Source organism: Cnephaeus nilssonii, assembly GCF_951640355.1.
Source record: "Cnephaeus nilssonii genome assembly, chromosome: 6".
Taxonomy (NCBI): domain Eukaryota; kingdom Metazoa; phylum Chordata; class Mammalia; order Chiroptera; family Vespertilionidae; genus Cnephaeus; species Cnephaeus nilssonii.
Genome location: NC_137077.1, coordinates 92,442,080 through 92,464,937, shown reverse-complemented (window position 1 = coordinate 92,464,937; position 22,858 = coordinate 92,442,080). Strand labels below are relative to the sequence as shown.

General features: G+C 43.7%; 1 protein-coding gene across 3 annotated transcripts in view; it reads right to left on the bottom strand.

The window, feature by feature from the left end:
• Positions 1-22,858, bottom strand: part of CACNA1C (calcium voltage-gated channel subunit alpha1 C) — a 590,813-nt gene that overhangs the window by 542,836 nt on the left and 25,119 nt on the right. The window lies entirely within an intron of this gene.

Sequence of the window (22,858 nt, the reverse complement as noted above, 5' to 3'; positions counted from 1 at the left end):
AATAAAAATATATTTTAAATAATATTTAAAATTAGGTATGTTTTAAATGTACAATTCTATTGCATTGTGTGTTTACTACCAAAGTCAAATCTTCTGTCACCATATATTTGACCCCCTTTACCCTTTACTTTCCCATCTTTCTTGAGCCAAGCTTCCTTTTCTCTTCTTTCTGCTTGGGTTTTTCTGACAACTTCTAGACCAGTAATATCTGTCCCGTCCTGGCTCCTCTACTCCATCTTTTTCTCCTTGGAAGACTGAGAAAACATCTGCTGAGGAGTGCCCTCCTTGTGTGAGGCAGAGACTCAGGGCAGTGACTGACACCTAGGTTGGGGGTCCTCGGAAATCCAAGTTCCCTACTTGAGCCAAGGGCATCCCCAAACTTCAATTGCATCTAAAGCCTAAGCCAAAAAGGAATGGAAGGGGAAAGTTGGCCAAGTCCATCTTGAAGAGCCCAAAAATAGAAGGCAGAGGTCAACAGCATTTTCATTTTTCACCTCAGAATAAAGTTACGACTCACAGAGCAGAAACCATGGCTGCAAACATGTTGTAAAATTCTAAAATTTCTAACTTTGTCACCCTGTTTACCTTACTCTCCTCTGACTATGTCCCCATAGTAATTAGGAGGGATGTAACCTTGAAGACAAATTGGATCTAGTGCTGATCTATAAAGACAGTAAGGAAAGAGTAGGAATCAGAATACGGAGTGTGGAAATACTGAGTCTTAGGGACAGACCAAGGAACTGAGTGGATAATGGCAACCAAATGAGAGCGGTAGAGTCTGAGGTTAAAAGCACAGATCCGGAGTCATGTGAGACCAAAGTTCACATTCTGTACAGCCACTTAAAGTTCTGAGAGCCTGGGCAAGTCATTTAATATATCTGAGACTTAGGTACCGCTGAGCTATTTCCGATATTTTAAAAAATTTATAAGCACTTAGCATGGTGCAGCCTTTTACGAAGTTCTCAGTGGACAGTAGTCATTAATTAGAATTGCTTTGGTTGTTGGTGTTATTAAAGTGAGCTGAGTCCCCAGGGCCTACAGCAGTGAAGGAGAGGAATGAGGACGCCTTTGGTCTGAGGCACCACTGGCCTGAGGCGGGCCACGGGGCTTCACACCAGGAAGGGTTCTGCAGGCAACACAACACAGACCTTTCCCAGCGTGTCAGCAACTCACAGCCTTCCCACTGCCACAGCTCCAGCCACTCACACTGCCTGGTCTGCTCTCCCTCACAGTCAAGAAGACCAAGGATGAAGTACAGTAGGACTGGGTACATGGGCCCCCTCTCACTCGCCCACTAAAATGCTGTGTGACTCTGGGCAAGTTTACCTCCCCTCCTCCCCCCGCCCCGTTCCTCAGTGACCTAACCTATAAAATGAGGGAGTTCACCAAATGACCTCTAAGGTCCTATATACTGTTTTGATATTCACTGATTCTAGAATTCACATGTGGGTGGCAGAAGAGTGTACCATTTGGAACATGCTGGCAAAAAAAACAGGCTTCCAAGATGGATCCTCAGTGCCCCCCACCCCATCCCTGAATTCCCTCCTTTAATGATAATAAATACTTGAATCTGAAAAGCATCTACCTGCTAAGGCAGTCACTGAAATAGAGCCACGATCCTCAGTCTCAACAAACACAGCTAATGGACGAGGATCACTATGATGCCTTGAAAGAGGGACATGCATTGTTTGCACCTCCACAGTGCCCAGCCCCTGCAATGCCTCCTGATCTACTGAGCTGCTCTTCCTGGCCCTCTCCAATGCACTCAAGATTTGGAACAGGATGCCGCTGGAATTACAACTACCTGCTAATTAGCTCCCCTTGAATGTCTGACTAACTTGGCAGCCTTCCTGTAAGGGGTTTTCCTAATCTGTGAAATGGGGCTAATCACAACTAGTTAACAATGAATAAAAGCATGTATAGGAAATCTTTGGGGGGACACGAAGCATATTTCTAAAGATGAGAGCTACCTAGTTTTCATACATGTAGAGTAGGTTATTGGGGCAAATGGGGCATTTGCTTTGGTCTGCTTGATGCACTCAGTATTCCACTGAAGAAAAGTGTCCTTTCAGTATACAACATAGACGGATTAAACATAATTTTGTTACTGGTGGTCCCCTGGCAGCCTGCAACTGCAGACCCTGTTTGCTGAGCATCATAAGAGAAAGGCAGTGGTTTTTGTTTTGTTTTAATATATTTTTATTGACTTCAGAGAAAGGAAAGGAGAGGGAGAGAGAGACAGAATCATCAAAGAGGGAGAAACATCGATTGGCTGCCTCCTGCACACCCACTACTGATGATCAAGCATGCAATCCGGGCATGTGTCCTGATTGGGAATCAAACCAGCAACCTCTTGGTGCATGGGACTACATGCAACCACTGAGCCACACCGGCCGGGCGGCAGTCTTTAAAAAAAAACAAAAAACAAAAAAACAAAAATAAAAACTACAGGCTTACGGCTCTCATTCAAAATGGCAAAGGCCTGATCCAACTTTCCAGTTCAGCCAAGGAGTTATAAAGCCACCACCCACTGACCCCAGATCATCAGTGATAATATAATCATGTAAAGGGATAAGGTGTCTGGGAAAGCAAATCCCTCACATGACCATGGAGTCACCCTCAAGCACACACTCACACATGCACATACATACAAATATACATGTACAAATACGTGTGTCCCCAGTGTATGACAGAACACCGTCACCCTCCTCTGTGCTGCTCATGGCCTTTATCACTACTTTCCTTCTATCTACGAAAGTATGCAAGTGCCTCCTCCCCTGCTCAGACATAACCCTAGAGCAGAGCCTCTGTCTCAGTGCACTCTACAGCACCCACAGTGCCAAGCACGGGTGAGTGGTCAAGAATATCTGGGTGTGTGTCTCACGTGGCCCACTGGTGCAGGAGCTGTGGGGAACACAGGCATGTAAGATACTCTCCCTGCCTCAACAAACCATCAGCCTCCTCAGGAAGGAGAGGCCACAGCTGTACATTCACCCGCACAAACTTGCACACACGCACGCCAGCAACATTGGCCCATCCAGGGACCCTGCTCTTTCAGAGTCTGTAACTAAATTCGGACCTGAAACCAAAGCAGCCAATGTGAAACTGGCCCAGAGATTAGTTCCAGTCTTGCCTCTGCCAGATCACGTGTTTTTGAGCTGTCACACTCTCCAGACTGTGGCTCAGTGCTCAGTAACCGAGACTCCTCCCGCCCCATCAGCAATGGCCCCCACACTCCACGTCCAAAGGCGTTTTAGGTGAAGGAAAGAGCCCAGGAGATACAAATTGCCATAGTAAAAAGAAGATGAGTTTTGGAATTTGACATATCTTACTTTGAGTCTCAACTCTCACTTTCTAGCTGTGTGATCTTTGCTAGTCAAGTTTGATCATCAACTTGCTTAACAGTAAAATGGGTATAATATTATAAAGAAAACTAGAGGCTCAGTGCATGAAATTCGTATCCACGGACAGGATCCCTAGCAGCTGCTGGCCGGGGCCTCCCTTCCCCTGGCTGCCGGCCGGGGCCTCCCTTCACAACCACTTTGGTCTAGTGCCGCCCACTCAACTGCTCCACCATCCCACCATGGTCCCACTCTCATCGGGGCCCATCGGGGCCGGCAGCGCCTCCACTGCAGCCCACGGCCAGCGCCACGTTGCCAACGCACGCCATGTTCTGCGCCGTCCCCTGGTGGTCAGTGCACGTCTAACTCCTAGTTGGTCCAATTCCCGCCCGTAGGGACAATTTGCATATTAGCCTTTTATTATATAGGAGGACAGGATTCATTAATACTCTCTAGTATTGCTCTCTAGTATTGAAGCCAACACTTTCTCTTAAGTCGGCAATTATAAAGAGTGAGGTGAGACACAAGGAGTTAGAGCCCCTGCCAGCCACCAGAGGATGCCGCTTGTCCTCCAGCCACTTGTCCCAGCCTGCTCCAGAGCACAGCTGGACCACCTGTCTCAAAGAGAACAAACAACACCTAATGACCACATCCAGAGTTGGCAAGACTCTCTCACTTCCTTGAAGACAACAGCCCAGACCAGTCAACACACAGATGGGGTTACACAACATCCGGGCTACTGGGAGATACAGATTCCATCTGGCTGGTAGTTTACAAATATTTGACCTTATCAGGCTTGAATTAGAAAAGAAGGATAATTGAAGTTTCATATGAAATCACTGTGCCTGTTATGTATGACCCAATTAGGCTTACATGGCATTTAGCATTTTCATTTGTTTCAAGGATACTTTATGTGGGGGCTGCAGAAAAGCGGCACGAAATAAAGCTATGGCCTGTGCCCTTCATTTCTGCTATCTCTGTCTCCCTTTAATTAACTGGCACACAGGAGCCATTTTCACAAAGCCTCACATACCTGTCCTCTTGCCCCCCTTCAGGACAGCACTGGTCTCTCCATGAGCTGATGGAAGAAAGCAGCATGAGAAAATGAAAGGACAAATGAGCTGGATTAGGAAGAAAAACAGACTCAGCCATGGCAGTCTAGAGACCCAAGCATCTCCTTCCAGAAGTGAGGACACTCAGGCTCAGAGAAAGCAAGCTGCTTGCCCTAGTTTCTACAGCCAAGTCCAGGTCAAGCCAAAACTTGAGCCCAAGCCTCCAGGTTCCTATATGCTGTTTCTACTAGCCCAGGTTAAAGGCTGAAAACACAGAAAAAGTTACTGAAAACACAGAAAAAGTTACTGAGCTACAAAAACTGTTCTAACCACTGCTTTTACCTAGCAGGGTCCCAGTTTAGTAGGCTGAATAATGACACCACCCACCCCCCCCAAGATGTCCATGTCTAATCCCTGGAAATGGTGAACAAGGATATATATATATATATATATATATATATATATATATATATATATACACACACACACACACACACACACACACACAGTCCCTCCCCCTGGCCAGCCTGCCAACTTCCTGCAGTCCCTTCCCCCAGTGGGCCAGCCAATCTCCCCCACCCCTCCCCCCAGCCAGCAGGCCCTGATCAGCCTCGCCCCAATCTGGACTGGGCGAGACAGCCCCCATCGGCCCTGATCACTGGCCAGGCCTAGGGATCCCACCCATGCATGAATTCGTGCATCGAGGCTCTACTAAGAGAGAAGGAGAGGAAGAGAAGATGCCACATGGCTGGCTCTGCAGATAGAGGAAGTGTCCATGAGCCAAGGAATGTAGGCAGCCTCTAGAATCTGGAGAAGGCAAACAGATTCTTCCCCTACAGCCTCCAGAAGGAATACAGCCCTGTGGACCCACTTTAGACCTCTGATCTCCAGAACTATATATATTTTTAAGCCTCCAAATTTGTGATACTTTGTTATAGCATCAATAGGAAACTAATATACCCAGCATTTTATATGAGGAACAAAAAGTAAAATAAAATAGAAAAATGGTTACCAGGGGTGGGGAAAGGGGAGTTGTTGTTTAATAGGCACAGTTTCCATTTTTCAAGATAATAAAGTGCTGAAGATCTGTTTCACAGCAGTGTGAATATACTTAACACTACTGAACTCTTCACTTAAAGGTGGTGAAGATGGCAAATTTTGTTATGTGTTTTTACCACAATAAAACAAACAAAAATAATAAAAAGTTTCTGAGTGTATGAGCCAACTGGGGCCCCAATGTTTCTCAGCCTGGCATGTGTGGTCATTCCTGTTTCTAAGCCTTCACTCCTGCACCACCACAATCTGATTTATTGATGGGTTTGTCTCTCCCAGGAGATCAGGAGCTCACAGAGCACAGGAGGCAAGCCTGATACCCCAAGTACCTCACACAGCACCCAGGATAGTACTCTACACATAAGAGGTGCTCGATGAACAACTGTTGAATTTAATTTTCCAAGAGTGTGGCTTTAGCCTCCTGCAAATTAATCCTATTCTTCCAAAGTGGTGCTTATTCAACACCCCCTCCAAGAGTTACCCCAAGGCCAGGGGCATCAGGTTCAGCATCAAGGAGACAGGGATGGGTGGGTCTGGGCTTACAGAAGAGGCCAGACTGTGGTAAGCACAGTATAGTTATTCTCTATATCAGGGGTGGGGAACATTTGGCCCGTGGGCTATATAAGACCAGTGAAATCATTTGGTCTGGCCCTTCCAAGGCATTAGGGGTGAGTTAATTAAATGTTTGACCAAATATATGCGGCTCATTTTTAAGTCGATAATTTTGTATGGCCCAAGAATGATGTTATAAATATCCAATGGCCCTTGGAAGAAAAAAGGTTCCCCACCCCTGCTATACATCCTCATAGAATATGAATTTTCTATACCACCCACCCCCGCCTTTCCCATATGGCAAGAAACAGGTGAAATCACTCAAGAACAAAGTCACAGGTAAAGGCGGAATGATTCACCAGGAATGGGAACAGCTTGGATTTGGTTAAGACTGAAATACAAAGTCTCAAAGCCCCACAGACCCCACAGAAGTAAAAACATGGGTTTGGAAACCCTCATCACCCACTGAGCAACTCTTTGATTCATTTAAGAATATCAACAGAGGGCATGCTCCTAGGTTTGTCTCATGCAGTGGAGTTCTCTGCTATTGCCTCGTGGTATGATTACATACAATAACCACTTCAACTAAACTGGTTACACTGGTTACTGTGTGTTGATGGTCATCTACTGACATAACTTAAGTGGAAAGAGCTTTCTCCTATTCTCTGTAAGCATAAAGTCAGTCCTGGGGCCCTTGCAATGTATGGGAGGGGCCCTTTTTAGCAATAAAAGAGAAAATGAGACAAGGGCACCTTTCTGAAAATTTTGCTTAAAAATAATAGTAATATTTACAGAGCATTTACTACGGACCAGATCCTGTTATCACAATTTTACATAATTGATTTACTTAATCCTCTCAGCATTCCCACAAGGTAAACATTATTATGCCCATTTCACATATGAAAAGACTGACGCACAGAGGAACTAATTAACTTGTACAACGCCACCAGTTCAAACCAAGCAGGCTTGACTGCAGAACATATGCTTTGTTCACTCACAACCTCTACAGTTAGATCCATGGCCTGAAGTTGTTAGCTTCCAGCCTCCTCCCCAACACAGGGTACTATTTCAGGCCTCACTAGGAGAGGCACATAAGTTTAAGGAGCTATTTATAAATATAGTATTTTCAAAAAACTGCACATCTCAAGGCAAGACCCAAAGAACCAAAACGTAGAGAAGTGCACCTAATCCTATATAATAATCCTATATAATAAAGAGGTAATATGCAAATTGACCATCACTCCAATACACAAGATGGCCGTCGCCATGTGGACACAAGATGGCCGCCACAAGATGGCCAGCAGGGGAGGGCAGTTGTGGGTGATCAGGCCAGCAGTGGAGGGCAATTGGGAGGGACCAGGCCTGCAAGGGAGGGCAGTTGGAGGCAATCAGGCCTGCAGGGAAGGGCAGTTGGGGGCGACCAGGCCAGCAGGGGAGGGCAGTTAGGGCTGACCAGGCCTGCAGGGGAGGGCAGTTGGGAGGGACAAGGCCTTCAGGGGAGAGCAGTTGGGGGTGACCAGGCCTGCAGGGGAGGGCAGTTAGGGGTGACCGAGCTGGTAGGGGAGGGCAGTTAGGGGCAACAAGGCCTGCAGGGGAGGGCAATTGGGAGCGACCAGGCCTGCAGGGGAGGGCAGTTGGGGGTTCCAGGCCTGCAGGGGAGGGCAGCTGGGGGCAACCAAGCCAGCAAGGGAGGGCAGTTAGGGGTGACCAGGCCTGCAGGGAAGGGCAGTTGGGGGGTTCCAGGCCTGCATGGGTGGGCAGTTGGAGGTACCAGGCCAGCAAGGGAGGGCAGTTAGGGGCAACAAGGCCTGCAGGGGAGGGCAGTTGGGAGCGACCAGACCTGCAGGGGAGGGCAGTTGTGGGAGACCAGGCCTGCAGGGGAGGACAATTGGGGGGGACCCAGGCCTACAGGGGAGGGCAGTTGGTGGGGGACCAGGCCTGCAGGGGAGGGCAGTTTTGGGGGGACCAGGCCTGCAGGGGAGGGCAGTTTTGGGGGGACCAGGCCTGCAGGGGAGGGCAGTTGGGAGGGACCAGGCCTGCAGGGGAGGGAAGTTGGGGGCAATCAGGCTGGCAACAGAGGGCAATTAGCAGTAACCAGGCCAGCAGGGGAGGGCAGTTAGGGGTGACCAGGCTGGCAGGGGAGGGCAGTTAGGGGCAATCAGGCCAGCAGTTAGGCATCAATCAGGCTGGCAGGGGAGTGGTTAGGGGGTGATCAGGCTGGCAGGCAGAAGCAGTTAGGGGCAATCAGGCAGGCAGGCAGGTGAGCGGTTGGGAGCCAGCAGTCCTGGACTGTGAGAGGGATGTCTGACTGCCCATTTAGGCCCGATCCCATTGGGCTGTTGGACGTTGGGATCAGGCCTAAACGGGCAGTCAGACATCCCTTGAGGGGTTCCAGATTGGAGAGCATGCAGGCTGGGCTGAGGGACACACTCCCCCCCCCCCCCAACTCAGGCACAAATTTTGTGCAATGGGCCTCTAGTAAAACTATAATTACATAAGATATTTTACTTATGTATTCTAAAGCATGTTACAAACATGAATTACTTCTCACCCAAAACTCCTGAAAATTCATCCCATCCCATCCCATCTCCACTTATTAGATTATCAGACCACCAAACAAATGGAGAAGTGACCTGCCCAAGTGGGTGACCTACAGAGTGAAATAGGTAATGGAATTCAGGCATCATAGTTCTTGAAATCTTACAAGACAATACCCCTTCCACTGATTAAATCATTGGGAAATATTACCCAGAAACAAATACTTTAAATATTAGCATCTCTCAAAAGAGGTATGAGCCAAAAGCAGACCACCCAGCCTTTTTTGTGTGTGTGTGTGTGTGTTTTTATTCTCTCTCTTTTTTAGAATCACAGAACGGGAAAAGATTTTGAGCTGGCTCATCCACCTCCTGCCACCCAGCAGGTCACTTCTAAGGCACCTGGAATGGGCTCACCCACTCACAGGAGTTTCCAGGAAAACACATGACTTAACCTCTCTAAGGAACCCACCCCCAGATCCAAAAATTCTGGAATTCATTAATTCTTTCTTCATTACTTAAAAATCCCACACTAAAATGTGAAATATTTCCTTCTTTTTTAGTGTAACAAAAGAATATCTACTCTAGCACCATCACTTTTAAAACAATTTTTAAACCAACTTTTTATATATCTATAATAATAAAAGCGTAATATGCTAATCAGAATGGACAGCCAAATGACCTTTCGGACATCCTTCCAAACGAAGCCTCTGCAGTGGGGGTCAAGGCAGAGGCGGTTAGGGGTGATCAGGCAGGTAGGCAAGCAGTTAGGGGAGATCGGGCAGGCAGGCAGAGTGGTTAGGGTCAATCAGGCAGGCAGACAAGCTGTTAGGGGCAATTAGGCAGGCAGGAGAGCAGTTAGGGACAATTAGGCAGGCAGGCAGAGGCAGTTAGGGGCCATCAGGCAGGCAGGTGAGCAGTTAGGGGTGATCAGGCAGGCAGGTAGATTTGTTAGGGGTGATCAGGAAGGCAGGCAGGCAAGCGGTTAGAGGCGATCAGGCAGGCAGTCAAGTGGTTGGGGGTGATCAGGCAGGCAGGCAAGTGGTTAGGGGTGATAAGGCAGGCATGTAGAGTGGTTAGGGGCAATCAGGCAGGCAGGCAAGCGGTTAGGAGCCAGTGGTCCCGGATTGCGAGAGGGATGTCCGACTGCCAGTTTAGGCCTGATCCCGCAATAAACTGGCAGTCGGACATCCCCGGAGGGGTCCCGGATTGCGAGAGGGTGCAGGCTGGGCTGAGCCCCCCCGCCCAGTGAACAAATTTCGTGCACCAGGCCTCTAGTGTGTGTATATATATATATATATATATATATATATATATATAAAGATAGGCTCTTCCCTTTGGACTTGTCCCCTTCAAGATGCACAGCACTGATTTTTTTGGCTTTCCAAAGCTGTATTTCCCAGTGCCTTATATTTTATGGCTCTTACTGCAACTCTTTACATTTTCTAATTAGAAGTAGAGTTCCAATCCATACCCACTACTACTCATAGGAAGGACTTCAAAGCACTGGACATGTTGAAAGGATTCTCCTCTGTTATGTTGGTACTTGGACTAAGGTGGGCTCTCATCCAAGGAGCACACAATCGATGGCAGGCGGGTACCAAGGATGAGGTGGCCCAGTCCCAGACACATGAGCAAGGCAAGGAGGATTGCTAGCAAAACTGGAGAGATGAGGAGTCAAATCCAGCCAAAAGCAAGTGAAGTGGAGTTAGATAACAAGTGACAAAAGGGTTTGAGCAAGGAACAACAACTCAGGTTGGGAGATAGAAGATCAAAGGGGTTGGAGCACAGAAAAAGCCCTGGATGAGAAAGGCTTTGGAACCCAGCCTGGGACACACAAGGTCAGGACCTAAGACTGAGTGCAAAGGCAGAAACTGCTAATGCTCACAATTATCTGTTCCTTCTCTCCTCCTGGGGTCACAGCCAGCCCACATTTTCCAGCCACCCTGGCAGTTGGACATGGTCTTATGACTAAGCTCTGGTCAATGAAATGTGAACAGAAGTGACTGGTGCTACATCCAGTTCTGGCCTGGGAGAACCTCCCACACAGTGTTTCTGCTCTCCCATCTGTAATCCTCTCTCTTTCCCCAGACATCAGCCGAAGAGAGAAGACTCTGAAGATCTAAGAGTGCACAGCCACAGAATGAGAGCAACCTGGGTCACTGAGCCTCCTGTGGAAAGCCACTTGATGAGGAATACCTGCATTGCGACAACTGAAAAATAAACTTTAATTGTATCAAACCAGTGAGATTTGGGGCTGCCTGTTATGGGTGACAGCCTTCCCTTACTAATACAGGGCCCAAGAAACAAACATGTGCTAAGCAGTAAAAAGGGAGTCTAACACTCCTAGAATGGATGAGAAATCAGATGATTTGGAACACCTGTGGAGGAAAAAACCTAATCGATACCAACGTACCTCTTTTATTTTTTAAATAGAATTATAAGGCCATAGAAGAGAATCAAATGGACGCCATAGACACAGAATCATAATGCACTGCTGATCAGGGAAATTAATAGTCCAGATAAAACGGGAAGTGATTTGTCAAGCCACCCATCCACCCCTTTGTTCAGCAAACCCCGAGTGCCTGTTATACACTAAGCCTGTGCTAGGAGTTGTGGTTACAGGGGCAAAGAGAACACAGTAACTACCTAAAGGGCCCCAGCCAAGTGGAAGATGTAGACAAGTTGTCATTCCACATGTGACAAGGTATCTAGTGGGTATGCCTAGAGCAGCGGTCACCAACCTTTCGGACCTCATGGACCATCAGTGGTCTGCGGACCACCAGGTTGCGACCGCTGGCCTAGAGTGTCATGGCAGCTCAGAAAAGGAACTCCTAACTCAGTCTGGAGCTGACAGGGAAAGAGTCCCAGAGCAGAGCAGGCTTTATCTGAGTTCTGGAAAAGGAGTAGAAATGAGTTGACTGGAAAGAGTGAAAAGACATTCCTGGTACAGGGAGCAGCTTGTGCAAAGTACAAATGAATGCCCTGCGCTTGGGAACCAGCAGTGGATAGTATACCTAAAGTGTAGTGTTAGTAGAGGGGAGAAGAGATTAAGTCAGTAAGACAAGTCAAGGGCAGACCAGGAAGGACCAGCCACCATTTACAGTCAACAGGGAGCCAGTGAAGGTTTCAAAGAGGTACAATGCCATAAAATGATTTGTGCTTTTGCTTTCTGGTGACATCGTAGGGGATGAACTAAAAGGACTAAGACCAGGTATAGAGAATCTAGTCAGAGGCTCTTATAATCATATAAGCACATTAGAGTGTGAGGGGTGGATTATGAAATATTAAGGAAGGAAATTTTGTAAGACCAACTAACAAAATTAGCTATGGAATGGGAAGAAAACAAAGACACTGAGAATGGCTCCCAGGCATCTGAATTAACCAACATGGTAGTGCCATCACTGAAATAGTGATCACAGAAAGACAAAAAGGTTTTAGGGGCAGACAAACAAATTAATTTTGAGACACTTGAAACATTCTAAAGATTTCCAGTAGAAAAAATAAAAATGTGAACTTGAGACAGATATGTGGGCTGAAAAAGTAAATTTGGAAGTTATAATCATACCAATGGCGGGTTCAATAATGGGCATGGTTGACATTGCCTATAAAGAAAGATAAGTGGAGCCCTAATGGGTTTGGCTCAGTGGATAGAGCTTCGGCCTGAGGACTAAAGGGTCCCAGGTTCGATTCTGGCCAAAGGCACATGCCAAGGTTGTGGGCTCAATCCTCCCCAGTAGGGGGCATGCAGGAGGCAGCCAATCAATGATTCTCTCTCATCATTGATGTTTCCATCTATCTCTCTCCCTTCCTCTCTGAAATCAATAAAAAATATATTTTTTAAAAAAGGAAAGATAAGTGGAAGAGTCACAAACAGAATTCACATCACCAGGGTGGATAATAAATACACTTAGGTGGACCTGTAGCTGCTGATAGATGGATGCATTGATGATTGATGCACGTAGAGATGCATTTAGATACAAATGTATCTAAACTTGGAAGGTCTCTACTGATGTGAACCTGGGTTCTGTCTTTGGCTCCAGTTTTTTAACACTGAATTAAAAATCTGGATGAAGACAAATTTGTCAAATATGCTACTGACACAAATCTGGGAGAAATTGTTAATAAGTTGGAAGGTTGCATCAGGATTCAAATGACCTCAATACGCTGAAACTATGGTCCAAACTGACAAGATGAAATATAATAGCCATGAATCTAAAGTACTGCACTTAGATGAAAAAATATCACTGCCTAAACATAATGTAGGAGGAACCCTGGCTTATCAGCAATTTATATGACAAAGACCCCAGAGGATTTAGTAGACTGAAACTCAATATGAGTCAACAATACAGCACAGCTGCCAAAAAGGCAAATGCAATCTTTACTCCCTTAATCTGCATTCAGAGCCCAGACTAAGGGAAGCAGCAGGCTGAGCATTCAGCATAGGTTAGTCTGCAGATAAAGCCTGTGTCCCTCTAAGCAGCAGGCTCCAAGAGGGACACTGGCAACATGGCAGGTAACTGGAAGAGGGTGAAGAAGGAAGAATGAAGATATAGGAGAAATGGGTAAAGAATGTGGGGCCCTGGCCAGGTGGCTTAGTTGGTTGGAGCATCGTCCCATACACTAAAAAGGTTGTGGCTTCAATTCCCAGTCAGGGCACATACCTAGGTTTCGGGTTGATCCCAATCAGTGCATATGGGAGGCAACCAATCAATGTTTCTCTCCCACACCAATGTCTCTCTCTCTCTCTCTCTCTCTCTCTCTCTCTCTCTCTCTCTCTCTCTCAAATCAATTTAAAAAATAACATATCCTCAGGTGAGGATTTCAAAAAAGTCGGGACAAGAATGCTGGAAAACATGTTTAAAAATGGCTTGCTTCAAAAATCTGGATGGTTAAATCATATGGAGTAAAAATGCATTTTGTTTGCTCCAGATAGAAGGAGTAAGATGAATGGGCAGAAGTTATAGGATGTCAGATTTCAACTTTATCTTATTTCAGAAGATAAAGGCTATTCAAAACTGGAATGGAATAGCTGTTCTGTGAAGTTAGTGAGGTCCCCTTCCCTAGAATTATCGAAGTAGAAATGCTATGCCTACCTGGTGGGAATGCTAAAGACAGTTCTTCATTGTGTGGGAGGTTGGGCTGCAATAGTTTCCAAGCTTTTGGATTTCAAGGACCAGTAACATCTCTTTTTAATTTACTATGTGAAATTATTTTTAAAAATCAACTACCATCCACTATCATTACCATATCACAAAATATGACATTTAACACTAAAGAGCATGGCAGACATATTATCAGCATAAAGGACAATTCTTTATACAGGATTGGGCAAAAGTAGGTTTATAGTTGTGAGTATGCGAAACAGAGTTATTCTTGTATTATTAGTTATTGTATTATTTTCCATATGAACAACTGTAAAGCTATTTTTGTCCCACCCTATATTAAATAAACTTAACTTTCTAGATAAAAACATACCATATATTTCTAATTTCGTGAGAAAACATTAATCATGATTCAATTTGTCTTGTTCACTTGTATTCCCAGTGCACGGCATTTAGTAGGCACTCAATAAATATTTGCTCAATGAATGATTGAATAGATGCATGCATTTAATATATAAAGCCCTGGCTTCCACACTGAGTCCAACAGCTTCTCTACCTCATCATTAATCAATATTTATTGACAGCTCTCATCATTCCTGGCACTGAAATATGGTACAGCAAGGGCCATTAACTCCTACAATCCATTCTCCAAGCACTAAGATTAATAATGCCTTATATTTGTACTGTATTTTAAGGTTCACAAAGCATTTTCTCATGTTATCATTTCACTCAACTCTCTTTACAACCCTGAATTTATGGTTAAAGAAACTAAGAATCAAAGGCTTTCCCAAGGCCACATTTGACATGGAGTCAGGAACTCAGCAACTCCAACTGCAAGGGAGATGCTATTCCCATCTGCCTCAAGATGTCTCCCTAAGAAAGGTATAACCTGATCCTCTGGCCACCCTGGAAACTGGAATGCTTTGTCTTAACCACAAAACAACAGCACACGGGCCTCAACAACGGGTACTGATGGGACCTACAGTCAGGGCCTTTTTGGGGGAAAGCAGAGAGATCAGAGGAGCCCACAGCCTCCATCAGCAGCAAACCAAGAGCCTTTGTTTGCCTTCAAGATACCATCTGTCCACCAGGCCTGCTAATTCTGGCAGTGTAAACCCCTGAGACGGATTTGATGTTAGGTCTATCCAAATGCACCAAAAGGAAAAGGAAGGAATGAAGAAAAAAAAAGATCCTCTAAAGCAGTGGTTCTCAACCTTTCTAATGCCGCGACCCTTTAATACAGTTCCTTATGTTGTGGTGACCCCCAACCATAAAATTATTTTTGTTGCTACTTCATAACTGTAATTTTGCTACTGTTAAGAATCGTAATGTAAATATCTGTGTTTTCCGATGGTGTTAGGCTCTACAGCAGCGGTTCTCAACCTGTGGGTTGCGACCCACAGGTTGAGAACCGCTAGCAGGGTCGCTTAAGACCATCGGAAAACACAGATATTTACATTACGATTCATAGCAGTAGCAAAGTTAGTTATGAAGTAGCAACGAAAATAATTTTATGTTTGGGGGTCACCACAACATGAGGAATGGTATTAAAGGGTCGCGGCATTAGAAAGGTTGAGAACCACTGCTCTAAAAGATGATGGACACTGTGTGAGAAGCCAGTAATGGGAACCTAAATACATTCAGAGTTCCCCTTTCATTCTATGCACAACCCCATTCTATGATGTGGGACCACCTGACTGTTTTAGCCTGAAAGCAATTCAGGAAACCAAATAGTACAATCCTTGATTAAACAGACCAAGAGGCAAACAACAACAAAGTTATCTCACAGATTTAACCAGTTAGTTTGAGATTAGATAGATTCTCTAGTGTGTGACTAGAACAGGGTCCAGGGTAGCTTAGCAACCCCAGGTGCTGGTTTTCTCACTGGTAATTCACTGATTAAAGAAATCCAAGGTTTGGGATCCACCGTGAGGCACAGGGTCAAAGTACTGAAGCAGCAGTAGCGGGCATCCTGAACAGATGGTAAAGGCAGGTGTGTGCAGGGGGGAAGAGAGAGGGCACATGCTCTAAATGCTATGATTATTATTGCATATCCTAGCAACACAGTGCTAGCAATGTTGTCTGAGTACCACACAGAAACCGGGAGAGACAGGCTTGTGAAAACAAAACAAAGATCAAGAGGCTCTGTTCATCTGTGTGACACAGGGTGAAAACAAAGCGAGGACATCACGTCTGAATGGACACGTCACACAGGAGACCAAAGAATGCATGAGAGGGGGAAAGTGAGGCAGCGGTTTACAGGAAGTCACTTACCCAGAGAAGTAAATAATGAGGGCAGAGCACCACAGAGAAGCAAGGACTGTAAGGTTAGACAGGTTGGATAACAGAGATGTTATCACTTTTCTAATATTGTGACATGGGCAAACTGTTGACTGCATTTTAACCTCAGCTCGGTTTGGCTCACCCACATTTCCTGAACACATACTACTGTAGTATATTAATGTGAGTAATAGGAATACAAAGGTTAATATGCCCCCTGCTTTCTTACCTCTCAAAATGGGAACATGACCATTTTAATGTGGTTGCTGTGCGATCAAATGAAATAACATAAATGAAATACCTTGGCACAAATAAGAATTTAGTATATGTTGGTTGTTATTCTAGTGATAATGATGGGTGTCCAAGGATCAACGTCTGGATATTTCTCTTTTTTGTTTTAAATTAGGAGATAATTTAAATAATACTTTCTTATTTCTCTGAAAAATATCAGGACCTTAGAATGCACTTAATCCTGATATTTTCACCCACCCCCACCTATCACTAATCTTCGACCTTATTGTTGTTCAATATTTAAAGCCTTCTTATTTTCAAATCACCCTAAATCTTAAATCTTAGTCTTACGAAAGGAAGGAAGGAAGGAAGGAAGGAAGGAAAAAAGGAAGGAAGGAAGGAAGGAAGGAAGGAAGGAAGGAAGGAAGGAAGGAAGGAAGGAAGGAGGGAGGGAGGGAGGGAGGGAGGGAGGGAGGGAGGGAGGGAGGGAGGGAGGGAAGCGTCTTTATTAAATGTGTTGCTTGCTGAAAGATTGCTTTAAAGGTAAGTACTCTCAGTCTTTGTAGATATGAAAAATGTCTTTTCATCCTAACTCTTGCATGGCAATCTAGCTTTGTATAGAATTCTAGTTTAATATTCACTGAGCACTTCAAAGATATTATTTCATTGTCCACTGTCTATTGTGGTTGATGAAGTCTGCTGTTTGTAGACAGATGATGTCTTTTCTCCCTGCTTTCTTTTAAGGTTTTCTCATTTTCTTTAACATTTTAGCAGTTTTCTACATTGAGTCTCTTGCTGTAGCTATATTTTTAATTACCCTACTCAATATTCAGTGTGCTGCCACAATCTAAAAATCAATATCTTTCTTAAATTTTGGGATATTCTTGGCATTATCTTCTAAAATAATGCTTTTTCTAAAAGCTATCAAGACTACATTATAAAATTTTCAAAAGCCTCCTAATATTTAAATCAAAAAAGGGGGGATAGAAGAATATCATGTAAGGAAAAATATCCTGTAAGTAAACTACATCTAGAAAATTTGTACTTTAGAAAATTAATTGTAATGCTAACAGCAAGACACCCATGAAAAACACACATGGTGTCAAAACAAGCCAGAGGAAAATCATTTGGGCAAAAAATGAAAAAGGATCCCAAGTCATATTTATAGAAAATATTCCTTTATTAACTTTTGGTCGAGAATATGTTTGTATATTTTCAGAAAACAACTCCGAGACCATGTGGATTCCAGCAACAGAGAGGGATCGACAGGACTACTCCAGCCATGAAGACAGAAGAGAAGCAGTCCAGAGATGGAAGATGCTGACGTCGCCTTGCCATACTAGCAATCAGCAGCTGTGCGTCACTGCAGGTTGCCCAGGACCAAACCAGAGAGGGTCGGACCTGCATTACCACCATTTGTCCACTATCCAGAACTGAAATATCATTGCTGACATGTACATATAAGGAACTGTTTGACATTGAAATTGGGTCTCAAAAGAACTGTTGGCCCAGAAAGAAACTCACTACAGACTGATTCATTTGCCTTTCAGCATAACCATTATTGCTTGTCTCATTTTCTGTTCTTATAAGTGTATTTCTAGTAGGACATGATCTCACTCATCTAGGGGAAATGATGAACAACATAGACTGATGAACAAAAACAGACCCAGAGACAAGGAGGCATGGATCAGACTGTCGGACCTCAGAGGGAGGGTAGGGGAGAGTGGAGATAAAGGGGAAAGATCAACCAAAGGACTTGTGTGCATACATAAGAGCCTAACCAGTAGTCAAGGACAACAGGGGAGTGGGGGCATGCGTGGGGAGGGGTGTGGGATGGGAATGGGGGGATGAGGACAAGTATGTGATACCTTAATCAATAAAGAAATTTTTAAAGTAATAATAATAATAATAATAATAATAATAATAAATAAAATAATGCTTTTTCACCATTCTCTACTATTTCCTGGAACTCCATTTAGACATATATTGTAACTTTTCATTCTGTCCTTCAATTCTTTCAATTGCTCTTTCATAGATTTAATATTTTACCTCTCGGTGCTAAATTCTGGGCAATTTCATCAGGTCTTAACTTCAAATCACAGATTTTATCTTCTACTTTCTTACCTAATGTTTCACCCACTCATTAAGTTCTTTATTTCAATGGCTGTGGTTTTCAGTTCTAGAACTATTAGGACCTTTTTTTTTTTTTTCAAATTTCCTTTTTCAGAGAGTACTATTCTTTTATTATGCTATTTCTTTTTTATCTCTTTTAACTTTTTAAACAAATTATTTTATAGTCTCCTCAAATTGTCCTGTTACTTTAGTTCTTGGGGTACTAATCGTCATGCCTGCTGTATCTATTGGCTCTTCCTCATGGAGATTTATAATTTTTGCTGTTAGCTCCTCTTCAGCCAGGATTGCTTGTTTTATGAAAGTGTTGAAGGGCCCTGAACTGTAGAACTCTGCTTTAGCATTGCTTGTGTTTATTTCTGAGGAGCATATGCATATTAATTATTCTCCATCTAGGTTTTTTTATTGTGGTAAAAAATGCCTACATAATAGTTACCATCCTAGCCATTTTAAGTGTACAGTACAGTAGTGCCAACGATATGCACACTGCTATGCAGCAGACCTCCAGGACTTTTCATCTTGCATGACTGAAACTCTATACCAAGTGAACAACCCCTCCACATCCTCCCCCAGCCCCTGGCAACCACCACTCTACTTTTTGCTTCTATGGGTTTGACTACTCTAGGTACCTCGTATAAGTGGAACCATGCAGTATCTGACTCTTTGTATCTGGCTTATTTCATTTAGCAAAACGTCTTCAAGGTTTATCCGTGTTGTAATATATGGCCGGATTCCATCTTTTTAAGGCTGGCTAACATTCCATTGTATATGTCTTAGTCATCTTGGGCTGCCGTAACAAAATACAATAGACTCAGTGACTTAAACAAAAGAAATTTATCTTCTCACAATTCTGGAGGCTAGAAGTCCGAGATCAAGGAGCCACCCTGATTGGTTTCTGGCAAGAGCTCTCTTCCTGGCTTATAGAAGTCCTCACATCGCTCCACTGTCTTTTCTTACAAAGGCACTAATTCCATCATGGGACCTCCACCATCATGATCTCATCTAAACGCAATCATCCCCCAAAGGTCCCATCTCCAGACACCATCACTTAGGACTTCAATACATAAATTGGGGAACGGGACACAATTTCATCCTTAACAGAATATGCCACATTTTTTATGTCCAAAATATAGTTTTCAATGTCATTTTTTAACTCCTAAAGTTCCTGTGAAAGGTGCATAGCAATGAAGTCGAACTCCATACCTGTGAGTGGTACAGACATAGAGTCTTTCTCTCTTACATGTGGGACGGTAAGCCCCAGGACAGACAGCACGCTTCCTTACTGTCTTCCAGACCAATAAGCAGGGCTTTTCTCCCTTTCTTGAACAGGAAACTCTTTAAAGTTCTGGGCTTTGTGCAATGGCTCCATCCCAGCTCCCCCAAATCTTATGAGGCCATAACTCTCATTCATCATGGACTTAGCTATTTTGAACCTATTTTCTCTGTTGTGCAGTTAAAAGTACACATTATCTGTGACACAGGACTGTTTTGAGACTTAAATTACACAATTCACATGGAGTTCCTGATATAAGAACTAGCCCACACTAGAGAGTCAATGAATCATGGCTATTTTTATTTCTAAACCCCAACTAAACGCACTCCAGTCAAAACCGCATTCCTTCCTCTTAAGTAATAAAAATTTTAAAAATGATAATATATAACATTATGTACCTAAGACTACCCATACATAAATATCTCCTCTTTCTCTGAAAAAGGCAGAAGAAAAGTGAAATAAAAGAGATATCTACAATTAATTGCAAAGCCTGAACCCCAATATCACTTTTACATATGATATATCCCCAATACGAAACACTTGCCTAGAAGGTTAAACAAAATTTAAATTTGTTCACATTTAAACAAAATGTGCAAAACTCTCACCAACCTAACACACACACACACACACACACACACACACACACACACTCACACACACACAGCTATTAGCTGTACCTAAATTAAATTTCCCAATTGATCACAAAAGATACACATCCTAAATCTAAGTCCATTCACCCTTTGAGTGGTTGGCATGTTCGTGTTTTATTGAACACCCATCAGCCTCGGTGCTAAAACATTAAACTTCAGCTAGTTCACATAGCCTAAACCTAGTTCCGAGTCTGTTCCAGATCAGGATAGGTCGTCTTTCCCCAGCGAGTACTTCCATGGGTGGCAGGCTAGATTTGGCACATGGGCAAACGTTTGACAACCCCTCTTTTAAGGGATCAGCTAGAAATGTATTCTTCTATTTTACACAGCATTTAGCCAAGTGAAATAAAAATATATGTCCATGTAAGGACCTTATATGCCCATATAAGAAAATATATAGTAGCCTGATATATACAGCCTCAAACTGGAGGAATCAGGATCCATAGTTTGATTCCCCTTTCAGTGAAAACTACATACTGTAGCGTACAACTCTGTGTCCTTCAGACACCGCAGCTGCATGTACCAAGAACAGGTTTCCTGGACCTTTCTAACAGATATCCCACTTAAGAAGTCCTATTATATAAAGCAGGAGTTCACTTTAATTGAATCATCTTATAAAAATCAGCAATGATCCCAATACCAGTGTATGCGACTCTAGAATAAATGTGAATCAAACTTGGAAGAAAGGGCAGAGGCAAATAACTTTATGACTGCAAAATATATGGTGCTAGAGCTATAATCTCTGTTGCCCTTTCCTACCTCTTAGAGAAATGTTTTGTTGATTGAATTAAAAATATAGTGGAAGGTTTGCCTGGCCAGTATGGCTCAGTGGTTGTGTCCACCTATGAACCAGGAGGTTACAGTTCGATTTCCAGTTGGGGCACATGCCCAAGTTGCAGGCTTGATTCCCAGTGTAGGGCATGCAGGAGACAACCAATCGATGACTCTCTCATCATTGATGTTTCTGTCTCTCTCTCCCTCACCCTTCCTCTCTGAAATCAATAATATATATATACAGTAGAAGGTTTAGAGGCATATCCATGTTGTTGAGTAAATCAGTCCTTCCTCATTATTGAGTGGTATTCCATTCTATGGATGCTCTACAATGTTTCCCCATTCACAATAGAAGAACATTTGGGTGATTTCCAGTTTGAGGCTATTAGAAATCAGGCTACTATATATTTTCTTATAGGTCCTTATGTGGACATATATTTTTATTTCTCTTGGGTAAATGCTATGTAAAATAGAAGAATACATTTCTAGCTGATCCCTTAAAAGAGGGATTGGCAAACTTTTGCCCATGCGCCAAATCTAGCCTGCCACTCACTCACATCAGTTATATACTACATAACTTCACTTATCATTTATTCATTCTGGAAAAGGTAAAATGTAAAGAAGCAAAATCAGATCAGTGATTGCCAAAGACCTTGGATGGAGAGAGTATTGAATAAATGAGGTATGAGGAATCTTTATAAATGATTTATAGCCTGACTATTGTGTTACGGGACTGTATACATAAAAGGTGAACCTCACCATATGTAAAATATGCATCAATAAACCTGATGTAAAAAAATATATAGTGGAAGGAAGGAAAGCAGGTAGGAAGGAGGGGGGGAGGGAACAGTAGAAGAAGGGAGAAGAGGGGAGGGGAGGGGAAGAAAGAGGAAAAGAAATGTAGTTTATCCCCCATGAGCTCCTGCATGGATGTATACATACTCCTTTATTTACTGTATCCTCTTGGAATACATTCAAAGCAAAAACATTAAGTATGAGTAATATCCAAAGTGAAAACAGCCCCCTCTTGACATTGCTCTGCAAATGTCTGCCCTAAATGAAACAGTGAATCAGAAAGTTACATCTGCCAGTGGGTTGGGGAGAGAAAATAGAGTCCCACGACATGTGTTAGGAAAAAAATAAAACTAAGGCAAGCCCGTGTGATGATGTTTTTCAAGTCAAGGAAGGCAGACTCAGGCTAGTCTTGTTTTACTGCAGTGCAGATAGCGACAATTCCAAACTGATAAAGAAAGACTCTAAAATAGGCCCTATGCATCAGGCTGCCCTGTATCCCTGGGAAAGAGCCATTGTGTCAACTAGATGTCAATCCAAGTATTTTCTTACTGATCCACCTCCCTGACTTTTATCTCTTGAGCATGTAGATAAACACATATGACAATCCCTAGAGATTATTTCTAAATATACCAATCCCTGTTTATACCCAAACAATTCCCTGCCAAGCACAAGCCCTGGCACAACCACTCCCAGGAGAAACCTGAAGCAGAGTGCAAACCATGACTCTGGGACCCTGGTTCTCGCTGGTCTAAATCTGAGATTGGGACCAGGCCATCATGCTGACACCACCTCCATGATGACACACATTCCTAACCCAAACTTTCCTCCTGCCAGAGGAGGGCTGAGAAGATCCACAGGCTTGTTCTGCCAGCATGGGGACTGCTATTTAAACTATCAAGAAAAATCTCAAAAATCCAACAGCAAACTATCCAAATTAGAAAGGAAACAATATAATCATGGCAGGGTTTTTTAAAAGCAATGACTCAGAAAGCAGGCTAAGTTCAAATTCCAGCTCTACCATTTATTAGCTGTGTGGTCTTAGACAAGTTACCTAGGCTCAGTTTTCTTTCCTGGATTAATAGCAGTTC